Source organism: Arachis hypogaea, chromosome 15, assembly GCF_003086295.3.
Source record: "Arachis hypogaea cultivar Tifrunner chromosome 15, arahy.Tifrunner.gnm2.J5K5, whole genome shotgun sequence".
Classification (NCBI taxonomy): Eukaryota; Viridiplantae; Streptophyta; class Magnoliopsida; order Fabales; family Fabaceae; genus Arachis; species Arachis hypogaea.
The window spans coordinates 97,344,917-97,364,386 of NC_092050.1; positions in this window are offsets into that span (position 1 = coordinate 97,344,917).

A 19,470-nucleotide genomic window follows, 5' to 3' on the forward strand; every position below is an offset into this window, starting at 1 on the left:
CATAGAAAATGTGCAACTGCAACCATTCATTGAACATATCTGGCAGGCATCTTCTTGTCAGGTCCTTAAACCTCTTTCATGCTTCATATAGAGTCTCACCATCCTACTGCCTGAATGTTTGTACCTCAGCTCTCAACCTGTTGATCCATTGAGGAGGATAGAATCTTGCCAAGAACTTGTTCACCACATCTTCCCAGGTTGCTAAACTCTCCTTTGAAAAGGATTCTAGCCATTTAGATGCTTTGTCCTTGAGTGAGAAGGGAAACAGAAGTAATCTATAAGTGTCAGGATGAACACCATTAGACTTCACAGTATCGTATATCCTCAGGAAGGTGGTTAGATGTTGATTTGGGTCTTCTTGGACACTTCCTCCGAATGAACAATTGTTCTGAACAAGGGTGATGAGCTGTGGCTTTAGTTCAAAGTTGTTGGCATGTATGGTTGGCCTTTGGATGCTACTCCCACAGTTTCCTGGGTTTGGGTTGATGTAAGAACCCATAACTCTTCTCTCTTGCCCAGCCTGATACGCTGGACCTTCTCTGCCATGGTTGTGATCCTCTTCTTCATGATGGTTTTCCACATTCTCATCCATGTCTGGTTCAAAGTACTCTTCCTCTTCCTCAGCACCAATTACTCTCTTTCCTCTTGCTTCCCTCCTTCATCTAAGGAAGGTCCTCTCAGGTTCAGAATCAAAGGAAGTTGAAGCCCCACTTCTTCTACCTGTCATACAACCAGCAAGGCACAAGCAAGAGAGATAGATGCAGACAGTAATTTCTACAGAAATGCTGTTAGTGTGAGTGATGCAATATATCAAACAGTAAGTGGGTTAGTGACTGAACTGTAAACAACTAAGAAAATGGGTAGGGGAAAGGGAAGAAAATAGCCAAACAGAAGGTAAATTACTCAAATGAACTTAAATCAAATAAAATAAAAACAAATGCTCAATCTAGTTATCCACCAATTTAATCATTGTTGATAAAAAATCAATCCCCAGCAACGGCGCCATAAACTTGATACACGGAAACTTGTCCTTTAACAAATCTCCCTCGGCAAGTATACCGAATTGTCGTCAAGTAAAAACTCACGATAGAGTGAGGTCGAATCCCACAGGGATTGATTGGTCAAGCAACTTTAATTGGAAGAATGTTCTAGTTGAGCTAAGCAGAAATTGGGTTGAGAATTGCAGGAAATTAAATTGCGGGAAAGTAAATTGCAGAAAATAAATAACGAAAGGTAAATTGCAGAATCTTAAATGGGGAAAGGAAGTTTAGCATGAAAGTAAATGGCATAAAGTAAAGAGAATGGGTAAGATCAGAAATGGGGAATTCATTGGGCTTAGGAGATGTTGCATTCTCCGGATCAAGTTCATTTTCATCTCTTCCTCAATCAATGCATTCATTGATCTCCTTGGCAATCTTAAGTGATTGAATTCTGATTCCTTGGTAATTCAATCTCTCAAATCAGATCAATAGCCAATTCCTTGGTCTAATTGCTCATGAGAAGAGATAAAGTGTGGTCACTGATTATACCACATGTATTTCCAAATCAAAGTATTGGGAAAATTATATGTCACCATATCCGCCCAAACCCCAATTTGGTCCAACATGAGAAAGTATTTCTAGCATGATCTCTTCATCCCTTTTCCAAGGTTCAGAAGAGATCCAAGTATGAATAGCTTCTTTTCCAAGATAACTACTCAATTGGATGAAGATTGAAAGCTTTCTAGTAAAATCAAGAGAAAAGAAAGAAGAAGAATAATGAAAACTATTATTGATCCATCAAATTACAACAGAGCTCCCTAACCCAATGAAAGGGGTTTAGTTGTTCATAGCTCTGGGAAATGAAATCAAAGATGGATAGTACATTCTGAAAGTTAAACTAGAAGTGCAGAGAAAGTAAAATATAGAGAGTAATTCTAATAATGCCCCAAAAGCTCTCTTCTAGTTCAATGTTCTCTCTATATATACTACTCTTTTGATTTTCTAGTTGGTTCTTCAAGTCTTGGATATGGGCCTTTGGATCTTGAGTTTGAAGCAGTTATCCTCTTCAGTGGGCTTAGCTTTACTTGCAGAGAGAAAGTGTGAAGCAAGCAGGGACTTTAGCTTAGGACGTTAGTGGCGTTAACGTTAACTGAAAGTGTGGGTTCGTGAACGTTAGTGACAATCACCTTTTTCATTAACGTTCCTAACCCAGGGATGATCTACGTTAACTTCAACGTAAGTGGCACCAACGTGACCACTAACGTTGCCTCTTGGTCCTTCGCACACGTTATTGGGACTTACCTTTTCCAATAACGTTGAGAGTCCTCCCTTCCCCCTACGTTAGAGTTCACGTTAGTATGGCTAACGTGACCTTTAACGTAGGCTTGCCAAATCTTCGAGAATGTTAGTGACACTTACCTTTGTCACTAACGTTCCAAAACGCCCCTACTTCCCACGTTAGAGTTCACGTTAACTATGTTAACGTGGCTTCTAACGTGGTAGTGATAGCCATATCCAACGTTAGTGACAAAGGTGAGTGTCACTGACGTTGGCTCATCATTCTTTCCTCCACGTTAGCTTCCACGTTAACTAAGTTAATGTGGGAGTTAATGTTGCACAATAGTGGCTCATTCCAACGTTAGTGACAAAGGTGGGTGTCACTAACGTTGGCGATTCTTTGCTCCCTCCACGTTAGAGTCCACGTTAACTAAGTTAACGTGGCTCAAAGTGGCTTAGTCCAACGTTAGTGACAAAGGTAAGTGTCACTAACGTTAGCCATTTTTTTGCTTCCCCACGTTAGAGTCCACGTTAATTGAGTTAACGTGGCTCTTAACGTGGCCAATATGAGCTTGGTCCAACATTAGTGACAAAGGTGAGTGTCACTAACGTTGGCTTCATTTTCTTCTTCCATGTTAGAGTTCACATTAACTTAGTTAACGTGACTCTTAACGTGGGCTATGATGGCTTCGAGGACGTTATTGGCAATTACTTTTCTTATTAACGTTGCAAGCTAGCTCCCTTTCCACGTTAGTGGTCACGTTAGTTAGACTAATGTGGCTGTTAACGTTGTTCTTCCTTGCTTCCTTTGTCCTGAAATCAAGCAGTAGAGTGCATCAAAGTTCTAATCCAAGTCATGAGACATGCATCATCCAATTTGTCATTTAATTCATGCATAATTCTCATGAAGATGTAAGTGAAATTCTACCCAAAACTTGCTTATTTCCTAAAAAAATGTATGAAACTACCCTAAAACAGTAAAGAAAAGGTCAGTGAAACTGGCCAAAATGCCCTGGCATCAGACTTCCCAACCTCTTTTCTGGATTTCTCTTTGGATTTTCAGATACTCATTCTTCTTGAGCCTGAAAGGGACCTCAATGATTACCTTCTTCTCTGCCACTACTTCATAGAAGTGGTCTTGGTGGGCTTTGGTGATGAATTTCTCCATCTCTCAAGATTCGGAGGTGGCGGCTACTGCCTTTTCTTTCCTCTTTCTAGAGGATTCTCCAACCTTGGGTGCCATAAGTGGTAATGGAAAGTAAAAAGCAATGCTTTTCCCATACCAAACTTAAAAGCATTGCTCATCCTTGAGCAAAAATAAAGAAAAGAGAAGAATAGAGTAGAAGAAGAAGAAAATAGGAGGAGATGGGAAGAGAATGCAATTCGGCCAAGGGGGTTTTGATGTGTATGAGAGGTGTGTGTGTGAAGGGGGCTAGGGTAGGTTCAGTCATAGGTGGGGTAAATGAGAGGGAAAATTGATTTCGAAGTGGGTGGGGGATGGTGGGAGTTATGATGGTTTTGGGAAAGTGATATGGATGTGATTGGGCTAGGGTTTATAGGGAAGAGTGTATAGGGAAGTGTGAAAGAAAGAAGGAAGAAGTGGGGTAGGTAAAGATGCTGTGGGACCCACTGGTCCTGATAGGCTAGGAAATTTAGAATCCCTGCCCTCTGCATTGGCGTTGAACACCCAGGGTCTGCTCTCTGGCTGGCGTTCAACTCCAGCAACACTCCATCCAGAATGTTCTTATTTTCACTACTGAACATTTCTGTCTCTGTTCGGACTTATGCACATGATCATGAACCTAAAAAGAAATAACATAAAGAAAAATAAAATGAAAGAAAATAGAAATAATTAATTAAGGTTGGGTTGCCTCCTAACAACTGCTTCTTTAATGTCATTAGCTTGATGGGTTAGCTCTTTACGGAGGTGAGTATGGGCTCAGAATTTCGCCCCTTACAGTGAAATTTCTTGCTGTCCTCTCATGAATGAGCTCCACATGCTCTAGAGACAGGACACGACTCACTGTATGTGGTATAACTGGTTTCTTGGTGAAGACAACTCTCATGCCAGGTGAGAGGCCTTCAGTGGGGACTTTCTTATCCCTCCAGCCTTTAGGGACTTTTTTCCTAGTACCTTTATTATCAGTGCCTGTTAATGGCTGCCCAACACTATACTTAGAATTGATGTTTGATGACTCAGTAAAGCTTTGCACTGAGAGAGATGGTTGGAACGCTAAGTGTTGCACCATTATCTCTTTCTTATTAGAGGGAGAATTGGGATTGGACATCTTGAACAAGATGTAGTCTTCTCCTAGTTGGAAAACCATTTCTTCCTTTGCCACATTAATCATGGCTTTTGCAGTGTCTAGGAAAGGTCTTCCGAGAACGATAGAGTCATCCTCATCTTACCCAGTATCCAAGACTATGAAGTTTGCAAGGATGTAGTGATCTTCAACCTTTACCAAAACATCCTCTACTAAGCCATATGGCTTCTTCATTGACTTGTCTGTCATCTCTAGTGAGATATTTGAAGCTTGTACCTCAAATATTACCAGCTTCTCCATTACAGAGAATGGCATGAGGTTTATACTTGACCCTAGGTCACACAGGGCCTTCTAAAAGGTCATGGTGCCTATGGTGCAAGGAATCAGGAAGCGTCCAGGGTCTGGAAGCTTCTGAGGTAGCTTTTGCTGAGCCAAAGCATTAAGTTCTTTGGAAAGCAGTGGAGGTTCTTCCTCCAAAGGCTTTATACCAAATAGCTTGGCATTCAGCTTTATGAGAGCTCCTGGGTACCGAGCAACTTGCTCTTCCCTAGTGTCTTCATCCTCATCAGAGGATGAGTGTTCATCAGAATTTGTGCACTACAGGAGTGCATGTGAGGGAACTTCTATGGTCTCTATATGAGCTTTGGCTTCCTTTAGTTCTTAGGCAGGGATTTCTTGAGTAGGCATTGAGCACTCAGAGGGTATGCCTTTATTGGCGTTGAACGCCAGCTCTGATGGCTTTTTAGGCATTGAACGCCCATACTTTATACCCTTACTGGCATTAAACGCCAGTTCCCTTACCATTTTGGGGCGTTGAATGCTTAGCAGCGCTGTCCTGGCTGGCGTTCAATGCCAGCTTTCCTATCTGTTGGGGGGTTGAACGCCAAGTGAGGAGCTCTGGTGCAAGGATGGGCATTGAAAGCCCAGTGAGGACTTCCTCACTGGCGTTCAGTGCCAGGCTATTAGCCAGTTTGGGCGTTGAACGCCCAGTGATATGCTCTTCACTGGCGTTCAATGCCATCCCAGTCTCTCCGAATTTGACCTCTACCTCTATGGTGATGACCTTCTACTCTCCAAATTTATACGCTTTTTGGCATTGTTTTTACATAGTTTTTAGTATGATTTAATTAGTTTTTAGTATATTTTTATTAGTTTTTAAATAAAAATCACATTTCTGGACTTTACTATAAGTTTTTATGTTTTTCTATGATTTCAGGTATTTTCTGGCTGAAATTGAGGGACTTGAGCAAAAATCAGATTAAGAGGTTGAAGAAGGACTGCAGATGCTGTTGGATTCTGACCTCCCTGCACTCAAAGTGGATTTTCTGGAGCTACAGGAGTCCAAATGGTGCGCTATCAATTGCGTTGGAAAGTAGACATCCAGGGCTTTCTTGAAATATATAATAGTCCATACTTTGCCCGAGTTTAGACGACGCAAACTGGCGTTCAATACCAGCTCCCTGCCCTATTTTGGAGTCAAACACCAGAAACAGGTTGCAAAGTGGAGTTAAATGCCAGAAACAGGTTATAAACTGGCGTTTAACTCCAAGGAAGACCTCTACACGTGAAAGCTTCAATGCTCAGCCCAAGCACACACCAAGTGGGTCCCGGAAGTGGATTTCTGCATCATTTACTTATCTCTGTAACCCTAGTAACTAGTTTAGCATAATAGGATTTTTTACTATTGTATTTATATCTTTTGGAACATCTTTGGACGTTTAGTTCTGAGATCATGGAGGCTGGCCTCTCGGCCATGCCTGGACCTTGCTCTTATGTATTTTCAACGGTAGAGTTTCTACACACCATAGATTAAGGTGTGGAGCTCTGTTGTTCCTCATGAATTAATGCAAAGTACTATTGTTTTTCTATTCAACTCAAGCCTATTTCTTATCTAAGATATACACTTGTTCTTCAACCTGAAGAAGGTGATGATCCGTGACACTCATCATCATTCTCACCCATGAACGTGTGCCTGACAACTACCTCCGTTTTACTTGCAATCGCTTAAGTGCATATTTCTTAGCCTTCTGGTTCATGACGCATGGTTGCCTTGCCTGACAACCGAGCCTTCCATTCCATGAGATCCGAGTCTTCGTGGTATAGGCTAGAATTATTGGCGGCCATTCTTGAGATCCGGAAAGTCTAAACCTTGTTTGTGGTATTCCGAGTAGGATCTGGGAAGGGATGGCTGTGACGAGCTTCAAACTCGCGAGTGCTGGGCGTAGTGACAGACGCAAAAGGATGACTGAATCCTATTCCAGTATGATCGAGAACCGACAGATGAATATCCGTGCGGTGACAGCGCATTTTGGACCATTTTCACTGAGAGGACGGGATGTAGCCATTGACAACAGTGATGCCCTGCATAAGCTTGCCATGGAAGGGAGTAGGAATGATTAGATGAAGATAGCAGGAAAGCAGAGGTTCAGGAGGAACGAAAGCATCTCTATACTCTTATCTAAAATTCTCATCAATGAATTACATAAGTATCTCTATCCTAGTTTATATTTTAATTATATTTTTATTATCAATTCACCATAACCATTTGAATCCGCCTGACTGAGATTTACAAGGTGACCATAGCTTGCTTCAAGCCGACAATCTCCATGGGATCGACCCTTACTCACGTAAGGTTTATTACTTGGATGACCCAGTGCACTTGCTGGTTAGTTCTGCGAAGTTATGACGAAGTGTAATTCACGTTTGAGAGCACCAAGTCTTTGGCGCCGTTGTTGATGATCACAATTTCGTGCACCAAGTTTTTGGCGCCGTTGCCGGGGATTGTTTGAGTTTGGACAACTGACGGTTCATCTTGTTGCTCAGATTAGGTAATTTTATTTTAATTTTAACCTTTTTTGTTTTTACTCTTTTATTTTCGAAAAATTTCAAAAAAAAAAAAGAGAAAAAAATTTAATTTATGTTCTTCAGAATTTTTAAGAAGGAATTCTGGAATTTCATGGGATATGTTGAATCCTGGCTGTCTGTAAAGCCATGTCTAAATTCTTTTGGACTGAGGCTTCTTCTTCACATGCTTGAACTATGTATGCTGAAGCTTGGCTGGCCATTGGCCATGTCTAGTATTTTGGACCGGAGCTTTCACTGAAAGCTTGGCTGGCTAGTAAGCCATGTCTAATTCCTAGACCGGAGCTTTAGACTAACATTGCAAGATTCCTGGAATTCCTATTAAAAATTTTGAAATCCTTATTTTCCTTTTCAAAAGAATTTTCAAAAAATACCAAAAGAAAAATTTAATAAAATCATAAAACCAAAAAATAATTTTGTGTTTCTTGTCTGAGTATATTGTCAATTTATAAGTTTGGTGTCAATTGCATGTTTATCTCTTTCTTGCATTTTCCGAAAATTTATGCATTGCATTCTTCATGATCTTCAAGTTGTTCTTGATGAATCCCCTTGTTTGATCTTCATATTTTCTTGTTGTGTGTTGCATCTTGTTTTTCATATGCATTCTTGCATTCATAGTGTCTAAAAATTAAAAATTTCTAAGTTTGGTGTCTTGCATGTTTTTCTTTTCTTAAAAATTTTTAAAAATAAGTTCTTGGTGTTCATCTTGACATTCAAAGTGTTCTTGGTGTTCATCTTGACATTCAAAGTGTTCTTGCATGCATCATTTGTTTTGATCCAAAATTTTCATGTTTTGAGTCTTTTTGTTGTTTTTCTCTCTTATCATTCAAATTCAAAAATTAAAAAAATATCTTTCCCTCATTCTCTCATAAATTTTCAAAAATTTGGTTTGATTTAGTCAAAAAGTTTTTAAATTTAGTTGTTTCTTATGAGTCAAATCAAATCAAATTTTCAATTTTTAAAATCTTTTTCATTTTTCTTTCATATTTTCGAAAATTTCAAATTGATTTTCAAAAATCTTTTTCTTATTTTGTTTCATAATTTCAAAATCTTTACTAGCAATTAATGTGATTGATCCAAAAAAAAGTTTGTTACTTGCCTAGTAAGAAAGGTTCAATCTTTAAATTTTAAAATCATATCTTTTTGTTTCTTGTTAGTCAAGTAATCAACTTTAATTTTAAAAATCAAATCTTTTTAAATTTCTTTTTCAAAATTAATTTCAAAATCTTTTCTAACCTCTTATCTTTTTAAAATTGATTTTCAAATCTTTTTCAAACTAATCCTATCTTTTTGTTTGATTCTTATCTTTTTCAAAACTACCTAACTAACTCTCTCTCTCTAATTTTTGAAAATCACCTTCCTCGTTTTCAAAATTCCTTTTTAATTAATTAATTGTTTTAAATTTAATCTAATTTCATTTTTCTTTTTTAATTTTTGAATTCTAACTTTGATTTTAAATTAAAAACAATTTTTTTTATTTTATTTTATTTAATTTTCGAATTCTCTCATCTCTCATCCCCTTCTGTTTATTTATTCATCTACTAACACTTCTCTTCCACCCAAAATTCGAACACCATCTTCCTCTCTGTGTTCGAGTTTTTCTTCCCCTTCTCTTATTCTTCTCTTCTACTCACATAAAGGAACCTCTCTACTGTGGCAAAGAGGATCCCTATTATTTTCTGTTATCTTCTTTTTCATATGAGCAGGAACAAGGATAAGAACATTCTTGTTGAAGCTGATCCTGAACCTGAAAGGACTATGAAGAGGAAGCTAAGGGAAGCTAAAGCACAACTCTCTGGAGAAAATCTGACAGAAATTTTCGAAAAAGAAGGAGACATGGCCGAAAATAATAATAATGCAAGGAAGATGCTTGGTGACTTTACTGCACCAAATTCCAATTTACATGGAAGAAGCATCTCAATCCCTGCCATTGGAGCAAACAATTTTGAGCTTAAACCTCAACTAGTTTCTCAACTGCAAGTTTCATGGACTTTCATTAGAAGATCCTTTTTCAGTTTTTAACTGAATTCTTACAGATCTGTGATACTGTTAAGACCAATGGGGTTGATCCCGAGGTCTATAGGCTTATGCTTTTCCCGTTTGCTGTAAGAGACAGAGCTAGAATATGGTTGGACTCTCAACCTAAGGATAGCCTGAACTCTTGGGATAAGCTGGTCACGGCTTTCTTAGCTAAGTTCTTTCCTCCTCAAAAGCTTAGTAAGCTTAGAGTGGATGTTCAAACCTTCAAATAGAAAGAAGGTGGATCCCTCTATGGAGCCTGGGAGAGATATAAGCAACTGACCAAAAAGTGTCCTTCTGACATGCTTTCAGAATGGACCATCCTGGATATATTCTATGATGGTCTGTCTGAGCTATCAAAGATGTCACTGGACCATTCTGCAGGCGGATCCATTCACCTAAAGAAAACGCCTGCAGAAGCTCAGGAACTCATTGACATGGTTGCAAATAACCAGTTTATGTACACTTCTGAGAGGAATCCTGTAAGTAATGGGACTCCTCAAAGAAAGGGAGTTCTTCAATTGATACTCTGAATGCCATATTGGCTCAGAACAAAATATTAACTCAGCAAGTCAATATGATTTCTCAGAGTCTGAATGGATTGCAAGCTGCATCCAACAGTACTAAAGAGGCATCTTCTGAAGAAGAAGCTTATGATCCTGAGAACCCTGCAATAGCAGAGGTGAATTACATGGGGGAACCCTATGGGAATACCTATAATCCCTCATGGAGAAATCATCCAAATTTGTCATGGAAGGATCAACAAAAGCCTCAACAAGGCTTTAATAATGGTGGAAGAAACAGGTTTAGCAATAGCAAGCCTTTTCCATCATCCACTCAACAACAGACAGAGAATTCTGAGCAGAATCCATCTAGCTTAGCAAATATAGTCTCTAATCTATCTAAGGCCACTTTAAGTTTCATGAATGAAACAAGATCCTCCATTAGAATTTTGGAGGCACAAGTGGGCCAGCTGAGTAAAAGAATCACTGAAACCCCTCCTAGTACTCTCCCAGGCAATACAGAAGAGAATCCAAAAAGAGAGTGCAAGGCCATTACCTTACTTGGTGTGGCCGAACCCAAAGAGGAGGAGGAGGACGTGAATCCTAATGGGAAAGACCTCCTGGGATGTTCAGTGACCAATAAGGAGTTTTCCTCGGAGGAACCAAAGGAATCTGAGGCTCATCTAGAGACCATAGAGATTCCATTGAACCTCCTTTTGCCCTTCATGAGCTCTGATGAGCATTCATCCTCTGAAGAGGATGAAGACATTATTGAAGAGCAAGTTGCTAAGTACCTTGGTGCAATCATGAAGCTGAATGCCAAATTATTTGGTAATGAAACTTGGGAAGATGAACCTCCTTTGTTCACCAATGAACTAAATGCATTGGATAGGCAGAAATTACCTCAAAAAAAACAGGATCCTGGTAAATTCCTAATTCCCTGTAACATAGGCACCATGACCTTTGAGAAGGCTCTGTGTGACCTGGGGTCAGGAATAAACTTAATGCCATTCTCTGTAATGGAGAAACTTGGGATCTTTGAGGTGCAAGCTGCCAGAATCTTTTTAGAGATGGCAGATAACTCAAGAAAACAGGCTTATGGACAAGTAGAGGACGTGTTAGTAAAGGTTGAAGGCCTTTACATCCCTGCTGATTTCATAATTCTAGACACTGGGAAGGATGAGGATGAATCCATCATCCTTGGAAGACCCTTCCTAGCCACAGCAAGAGTTGTGATTGATGTGGACAGAGGAGAATTGGTCCTTCAACTGAATGAGGACAACCTTGTGTTTAAAACTCAAGGATCTCCTTCTGTAACCATGGAGAGGAAGCATGAAAAGCTTCTCTCACTGCAGAGTCAACCAAAGCCCCCACAGTCAAACTCTAAGTTTGGTGTTGGGAGGCCATAACCAAACTCTAAGTTTGGTGTTGAACCCCCACATTCAAACTCTAAGTTTGGTGTTGGGAGGTTCCAACCTTGCTCTGATTATCTGTGAGGCTCCATGAGAGCTCACTGTCAAGCTATTGACATTAAAGAAGCGCTTGTTGGGAGGCAACCTAATGTTATTTAATCATATCTATTTTATTTTCTTTTTGTTATTTCGTGTTTTATTAGGTTGATGATCATGTGGAGTCACAAAAACTACTGAAAAATCAAAAACAGAACGAATAACAGCATTAAAAATAGCACACCCTGGAGGAGGAGCATTCTGGCATTTAAACGCCAGAAACAAGCATCTGTCTGGCATTTAACGCCATAAACAAGCACCAAGCTGGCGTTTAACGCCAGAAACAAGCATCTACCTGGCATTAAACGCCAGAAACAAGCAGCAGTCTGGCATTAAACGCCAGGATTGCACAGCAAGGGCGTTTTTACACGCCTAATTGGAGCAGGGATGTTAAGTCCTTAGCCCCACTGGATCTGTGGACCCCACAGGATCTGTGGACCCCATAGGATCCCCACCACTTCTTCTCTCCTCTTCACACCTTTTCATAACTCTCTTCCCCATAAACCCCACCTACCTCCAAAATTCAAACTCTTTTCCTTCCCAAACCCAACCCTAATGGCCGAACCCTAAACCTCCTCCCACTCCTATATAAACCCCTCATCCCTTCTTCATTTTCACACAACACAACCCTCTCTTCTTCCCCTTGGCCGAATGCACCTTCTCCCTCCATCTCCTCCATTTTCTTCCTCTTCTCCTTCTTTCTTTCTTCTTTTGCTCGGGGACGAGCAAAAATTTTAAGTTTGGTGTGGTAAAAGCATTGCTTTTTGTTTTTCCATAACCATTAATGGCACCTAAGGCCAGAGAAATCTCAAGAAAGAGGAAAGGAAAGGCAATTGCTTCCACCTCTGAGTCATGGGAGATGGAGAGATTCATCTCAAAGGTCCATCAAAACCACTTCTATGAAGCTGTGGCCAAGAGACATCCTCATTGAAGAGGATAAGCCCATCACTAAGAAAAAGATGGAGCAAACAAGAGAGCATGGATCTCAACCAGAGCATGAGAAAATTCCTCATCATGAAATCCCTGAGATGCCTCAGGGGATGCACTTCCCTCCACAAAACCATTGGGAGCAAATCAACACCTCCCTAAGAGAATTAAGTTCCAACATGGGACAACTAAGGATGGAGCACCAAGAGCACTCCATCATCCTCCATGAGATTAGAGAAGATCAAAGAGCTATGAGAGAGGAACAACAAAGACAAGGAAGAGACATAGAGGAGCTCAAGAGCACCATTGGTTCTTCAAGAAGAGGAAGACGTCACTCTCACTAAGGTGGAGCCGTTCCTTAACCTCCTTGTTCTTATTTTCCTGTTTTTCGGTTTTTGAGCCTTATGTTTTATTTATGTTTGTGTCTTTACTATATGACCATTGGTGTCTAAGTGTCTATGTCTTAAAGCTATGAATGTCCTATGACTCCATCACCTCTCTTAAATGAAAAATATTCTAAAAACAAAAGAACAAGAAGTACAGGGTTTTGAATTCATCCTTGAAACTAGTTTAATTATTTTGATGTGGTGACAATACTTTTTGTTTTCTGAATGAATGCTTGAACAGTGCATATGTCTTTTGAAATTATGGTTTATGAATGTTAAATATGTTAGCTCTTGAAAGAATGATGAAAAAGGAGAAATGTTATTTGATAATCTGAAAAATCATAAAATTGATTTTTGAAGCAAGAAAAAGCAGCGAATACAAAAGCTTGCAGAGAAAAAAAAGAGAAAAGAAAAATGGCAAAAAAAAAAAGAAAAAAAACAGAGAAAAAGAAAAAAAAAAAGAAAAAGGCAAGAGCAAAAAGCCAATAGCCCTTAAAACCAAAAGGCAAGGGTAATAAAAAGGATCCAAGGCTTTGAGCATCAGTGGATAGGAGGGCCTAAACGAATAAAATCCTGGCCTAAGCGGCTAAACCAAGCTATCCCTAACCATGTGCTTGTGGCGTGAAGGTGTCAAGTGAAAACTTGAGACTGAGCGGTTAAAGTCGAGGTCCAAAGCAAAAGAAGAGTGTGCTTAAGAACCCTGGACACCTCTAATTGGGGACTTTAGCAAAGCTGAGTCACAATCTGAAAAGGTTCACTCAGTTATGTGTCTGTGGCATTTATGTATCCGGTGGTAATACTGGAAAACAAAGTGCTTAGGGCCACGGCCAAGACTCATAAAGTAGCTATGTTCAAGAATCAACATACTGAACTAGGAGAATCAATAACACTATCTGAATTCTGAGTTCCTATAGATGCCAATCATTCTGAACTTCAATGGATAAAGTGAGATGCCGAAACTATTCAAGAGGCAAAAAGCTACTAGTCCCGCTCATCTGATTGGAGCTAAGTTTTATTGATATTTTGGAATTTATAGTATATTCTCTTCTTTTTATCCTCTTTGATTTTCAGTTGCTTGGGGACAAGCAACAATTTAAGTTTGGTGTTGTGATGAGCGGATAATTTATACGCTTTTTGGCATTCTTTTTACATAGTTTTTAGTATGATTTAATTAGTTTTCAGTATATTTTTATTAGTTTTTAAATAAAAATCACATTTCTGGACTTTACTATGAGTTTGTGTGTTTTTCTGTAATTTCAGGTATTTTCTGGCTGAAATTGAGGGACTTGAGCAAAAATCAGATTCAGAGGTTGAAGAAGGACTCCAGACGCTGTTGGATTCTGACCTCCCTGCACTCAAAGTAGATTTTCTGGAGCTACAGAAGTCCAAATGGTACGCTCTCAATTGCGTTGGAAAGTAGACATCTAGGGCTTTTCATCAATATATAGTAGTTCATACTTTGCCCGAGTTTGATGATCACAATTTCGTGCACCAGTACCTCTAAATTTCTAATGGAGGATCTTGTTTCAGTTATGAAACTATGAGTGGCCTTAGATAGGCTGGAGACCAGAGTGACTAAGTCAAAAAGGCTCTGCTTAGGAGTTTTCATATTCCCTTGAGAAGATGTGATCGGTGGCCTGTTGTTGAACCTATCCTGGTTCCTTCCACATTGATTATTATTGAAGCCTTGCTAAGGCTTCTGTTGATCCTTCCATGAAAGGTTAGGATTATTCCTCCATGAAGGATTGTAGGTGTTTCCATATTGTTCTCCCACGTAATTCACTTCCTCCATGGTGGGTTGATCAGGATCATGGGCTTCTACTTCAAAAGATGCTTCCTGAGTACTGCCAGCTGCAGTTTGCATTCCAATCAAATGCTGAGAGATCGTATTGACCTGCTAGGTCAAGATCTTGTTCTGAGCCAATATGGATTTAAAGTGTCAACTTCAGAAACTCCTTTCTTTTCAGGATCCCATTGTTTACAGGATTTCTCTCAAAGGTGTACATGAATTGGTTGTTTGCAACCATCTCAACGAGTTCTCTTGCTTCTGCAGGCGTTTTCTTCAAGTGGAGTGATCTACCTGCAGAGCTGTCCAATGATATTTTGGACATCTCAGATAGACCATCATAGAACACTCCTATGATAGACCATTCTAAGAGCATGTCAGGAGGACACCTCCTGATCAATTGCTTGTATCTTTCCTAAGCTTCATAGAGGGATTTACCTTCTCTTTGTCTGAAGGTTTGAACTTCCACTCTGATTTTGCTCATCTTTTGAGGAGGAAAGAATTTAGCCAAGAAAGCATTGACTAGCTTTTTCCAAGAGTCTAGGCTCTCTTTAGGTTGAGAATCTAACCATATATTAGCTCTGTCTCTTACAGCAAAGGAAAAGAGCATAAGTATGTAGACCTCAGGATTCACTCCATTGGTCTTAACAGTATCACAGATTTGCAAGAATTTTGACAGGAATTGATGTGGATCTTCTAGTGGAAGCCCATGGAACTTGCAATTCTGTTGCAGAAGAGAGACTAACTGAGGCTTAAGCTCAAAGTTGTTAGCTCCAATGGCAGGTGCAGAGATGCTTCTACCATAAAAAGCAGAGGTAGGCATGGTGAAGTCACCAAGAACCTTTTTTGCCTCTCCTTCACATTCGGCCATGTCTTCAGCTTCTTGTTCAAAATTTTCTGAAAGGTTTCTTCCGGAGTATTGTGCTTTAATTTTTTGTAAGCTCCTCCTTAAAGTCCTTTCAAGTTCAGGATCAAGATTAAGAGAGGTTCTTTATCCCTGTTCCTGGTCATAAATAAAAATAAAGAATAAACTAAGGACAGAGGAGAATGGGAGCTCTATGTTCAAGAACAGAGAACTCCCTGTGAGATATGAAGAAAGAAGAGAAAGAAGAATGAAGATAAAAGAAGTAAAAGAAGAATTCGAATAAAGAGAAGAGAAGAATTAGAAGTTGAAAAGATAAACAAGAAAAAATATTTTTGTTTTTGTTTTATTTATTTATGTAATTCGAAAATAAAGGTTAATAAATTAAAAGGATTTAAAAATTTAATTATGAATTTCGAAAGAGAAGATAGAGAAATAGAGGAAGGATTTTCGAAAATTAGAAGAGAGAAGAATTAGATAGGAAGTTTTGAAAAAGAAGAGAGAGAAAACAAGTAACTAATTAAGAAAAGATTTGGAAACAATATAAGATAGGAGATTAGAAAAGTTTTTATTTTAAAATTTGAAATTTGAATTTTAAATTTTGAATTTTTAAATTTTGAATTTAGAATTTTAAATTTTGAATTTTTAAATTTTAAATTTTGAATTTTGAATTTTAAAATTTGAATTTGAAATAAGATAAGATAAGATTTTTGAATTTTTAAGAAAGATAAAAACATAAGATAAGATTTTGGAAAAGATATGATTTTTGAAACGATTTGATTTTGAAAAGATTTGAATTTTGAAATTTAAAACTAAGATAAGATAAGATAATGATTTTGAAATTAAAATTTGAAAAACTTGTTGATATTTTCAAAAATTAATGCAAAGATAAGAAAAGATATTTTATTTTTTTATTTTTGAATTTAATGAAGAAAGAGAAAAATAAAAAAAAAGATACCAAACTTAAATATTTTAGATCTAAAACACCTACTATGCGAAAATTTTAAAGAAAACACAAAGAGACACCAAACTTAAAAATTTTAAGATAAAAAAAAAGAACACTTTGAAGATCAAGAAGAACATCAAGAACAAAACTCAAAGAATTCAAAGAAAACAAGAAAATGCAAAAGACACCAAACTTAAAATATTTGAAAATCAAACACACAATTTTCAAAAATTTAAAGAAAAGACACAAAAAGACACCAAACTTAAAGATTGACACAAGATTGAAACAAAAGAAACTATTTTTGAAAATTGTTAGAAAGAAAGATTCAATTCAAAAATTTCAACAAGAACAAAAAACAAAAGACTCAAACCAAGAACAAAGATTAAACAAAGAAAAGAAAAGATTTTTGGAAAAAATTTTGATTTTTTCAAAAAAAAAGAAGAAGAAAATAAAAATAAATGACTCTAACAATATTAAAGACAATACCTAATCTAAGCAACAAGATAATCCGTCAGTTGTCCAAACTCGAACAATCCCCGGCAACGGCGCCAAAAACTTGGTGCACGAATCCCCACACTTCGTACAACTGTACAAGCAAGTGCACTGGGTCGTCCAAGTAATACCTGAGCAAGTCAAGGTCGATCCTACAAGGATTGTGGTTTGAAGCAAGCTATGGTTATCTTTTAGATCTTAGTCAGGCAAATAGAAGAGTTATTGAATTTGAATGCATAAAAGTGAAATAGGGTATAAAATACTTTGTGAATTCGAATATAACCAGTGATAAGAAGATGGTTAAGACTTGGAGATGCTTTGTTCTTCTGGATTAACTCTGGTCTTACTATCTTCTTCAATTGTGAATGATTTCTTCTATGGCAGGCTGTATGTGATCAATGTCGTACGGTTGCGGTCGCTAATCTCCTTTAGATCTGAACCCCAGTGTTAGTGTGGATCCATTCTGATTGAGGGTGAAGCTCCTGTAGTCCATCCTCCTTAGTGATCCTACTCAAAATGCCACAGACAAGGTCGAATCTTCCGGATCAAAGAATGTTACGGCTTTGGGTTCTAGCCTCTACCATAGAGACCCTAATCTCCCCATACCTCGGCTGAACTCGTGTCTCGAGAAGTCCCCAACGAGGTCGTGGATTAGTCATCTAAGAGATGTATAATCAAGTTGGCGGTTCGATGCTTTCCAGTTACGTATTCACACGAACCAAAGAAGAACACGGGTGGTTGTTAGGCACGCGGTCTTAGTATGAAGAACGGAGATGATTGTCATGGGTCTTCCCATTCATCAAGTTGAAGAACGAAGATACATCTTAGAATTGAATCAAACATGGATTGAAGAGAAACAGTAATAATTTTATTAATCCATAAAACTCAGCAGGGCTCCTGCCCTCAACCTAGGAGGTTTAGAAACACATACTGATAGAAAACACAATGATACACGAAAATATGGCATAAAGTCCTCTAAGATTATGTAAAATATCCCTTAAATACTAAACTAATGACTAAGGATTACATGAGAAGGGTAAAACAGTCTTTTTTGTGCTAAAATCCACTTCCAGGGCCTACTTGGAGAGTGTTTGGGCTGAGTTTTGATGAGATCCACCTACTAAGAGGCCTCTAGAGCATCGAACGCTGCTTAGGGGGTCCTCTTTGGGCGTTTGGACGCTGGTCTCCTCCTTTGGGCGTTGGATGCCTGGACTGGGGCATGAGGTTGGCATTGGACGCCAGTTTTGGGCCTTCAATTCTGAAGCAAAGTATCGACTATTATACATTACTGAAAAGCTCTGGAAGTCAGCTTTCCAAGGAGTGCAAGGAGGTCAGATCTGGATAGCATCTGTAGTTCTTTCTCTGTCTCTGAATCAGACTTTTGCTCTAGCTCCTCAATTTCAGCCAAAAAATACCTAAAATTATACAAAAACACACAAACTCAAAGTTGAATCCAAAAATGTGAATTTTACACTAAAACCTATGAAAACTTAATAAAACTTAAACAAAATATGCTAAAAACTATATAAAAATGTTGCCAAAAAGCGTATAAAATATCCCTCATTAATAACCATCTGGGATTCGAGTTTGTAGACTTTCCCCAATTGTCACCACAGGTAGATACGATTGCGGATGATGCACTAATCACACGTTTCCTTGCTAGTGGTGGTCCTCTTGAAGAATATCTCATCCCAGCAGTGGCATCATAGCAGTTGCCGCAGTCACACCGAGCATCGGTGCATAGTTTGGCTCATTAAAAGCAATTGTACCCTGATATGAAAAATTATCATCGGTCTAGAATTTCTCTTAATAGAAAATGAAATTCATTGTAAGAATTGTTCCAAACCAACTAATAATTCTCAATCGAATTTAATAGATTGGTTGTCACAAAGTACAAACCCCAATGAAAATTAACCGAAGTATTTAAACCTCAAGTCGTCTCACAAGGAATTGCAATGAAGTGAATGATTATTGGCTATGAAGGAATACGGGGGGTTTGATTTGATGAAAGGGGCGAGAAGATAAATGGCAAGAAAAATAAAGGAGACAACTAAAGTAAGCAATTAATAAAGAGAGACATTCATGGCAAGGACTGAGAATATAAGCTCCTATCCTAGTCACTAATCATAACAATGATTAACAAGAGCTTATCTTATTTCATCAACTCCAACATAGAAGAAAGTATAATGTTATATTCCATGAGAGAAAGTCAAATAAGACTAGTTAATCTCAAACCAAAAATCCTAATCAACTTACTAATTAAATTAGCAAGAGATTAAAATCAATGGAAATAATATTAACTAACAACTCTAGATCACCAATCTAAATTGGGTATTAATGACTCAAGATTGCGTAAAATCTCTTTCCAAGCCAAGAATGCTCAAAAACTACACTAACATCTAACCAAGCATTTTCTCAAACACTTGGAAGGCATAAAAAAGAAGTATGATAAAATTGCAAGGAAAGGTAAACTCTACAACTACCCAATACAAGGAATTAACAATAACGACTCAAATCAACAATAGAAGAATATAAACATCAATTATATTAAGGAAAACCCAATCCAACAAGAGTATTCATAAACGTAAAGAGAGGCATAAAAGGGAAATTAACAATGCAAACTAAGAGAATTAAGATGTAGGAACAAGAAATTACAA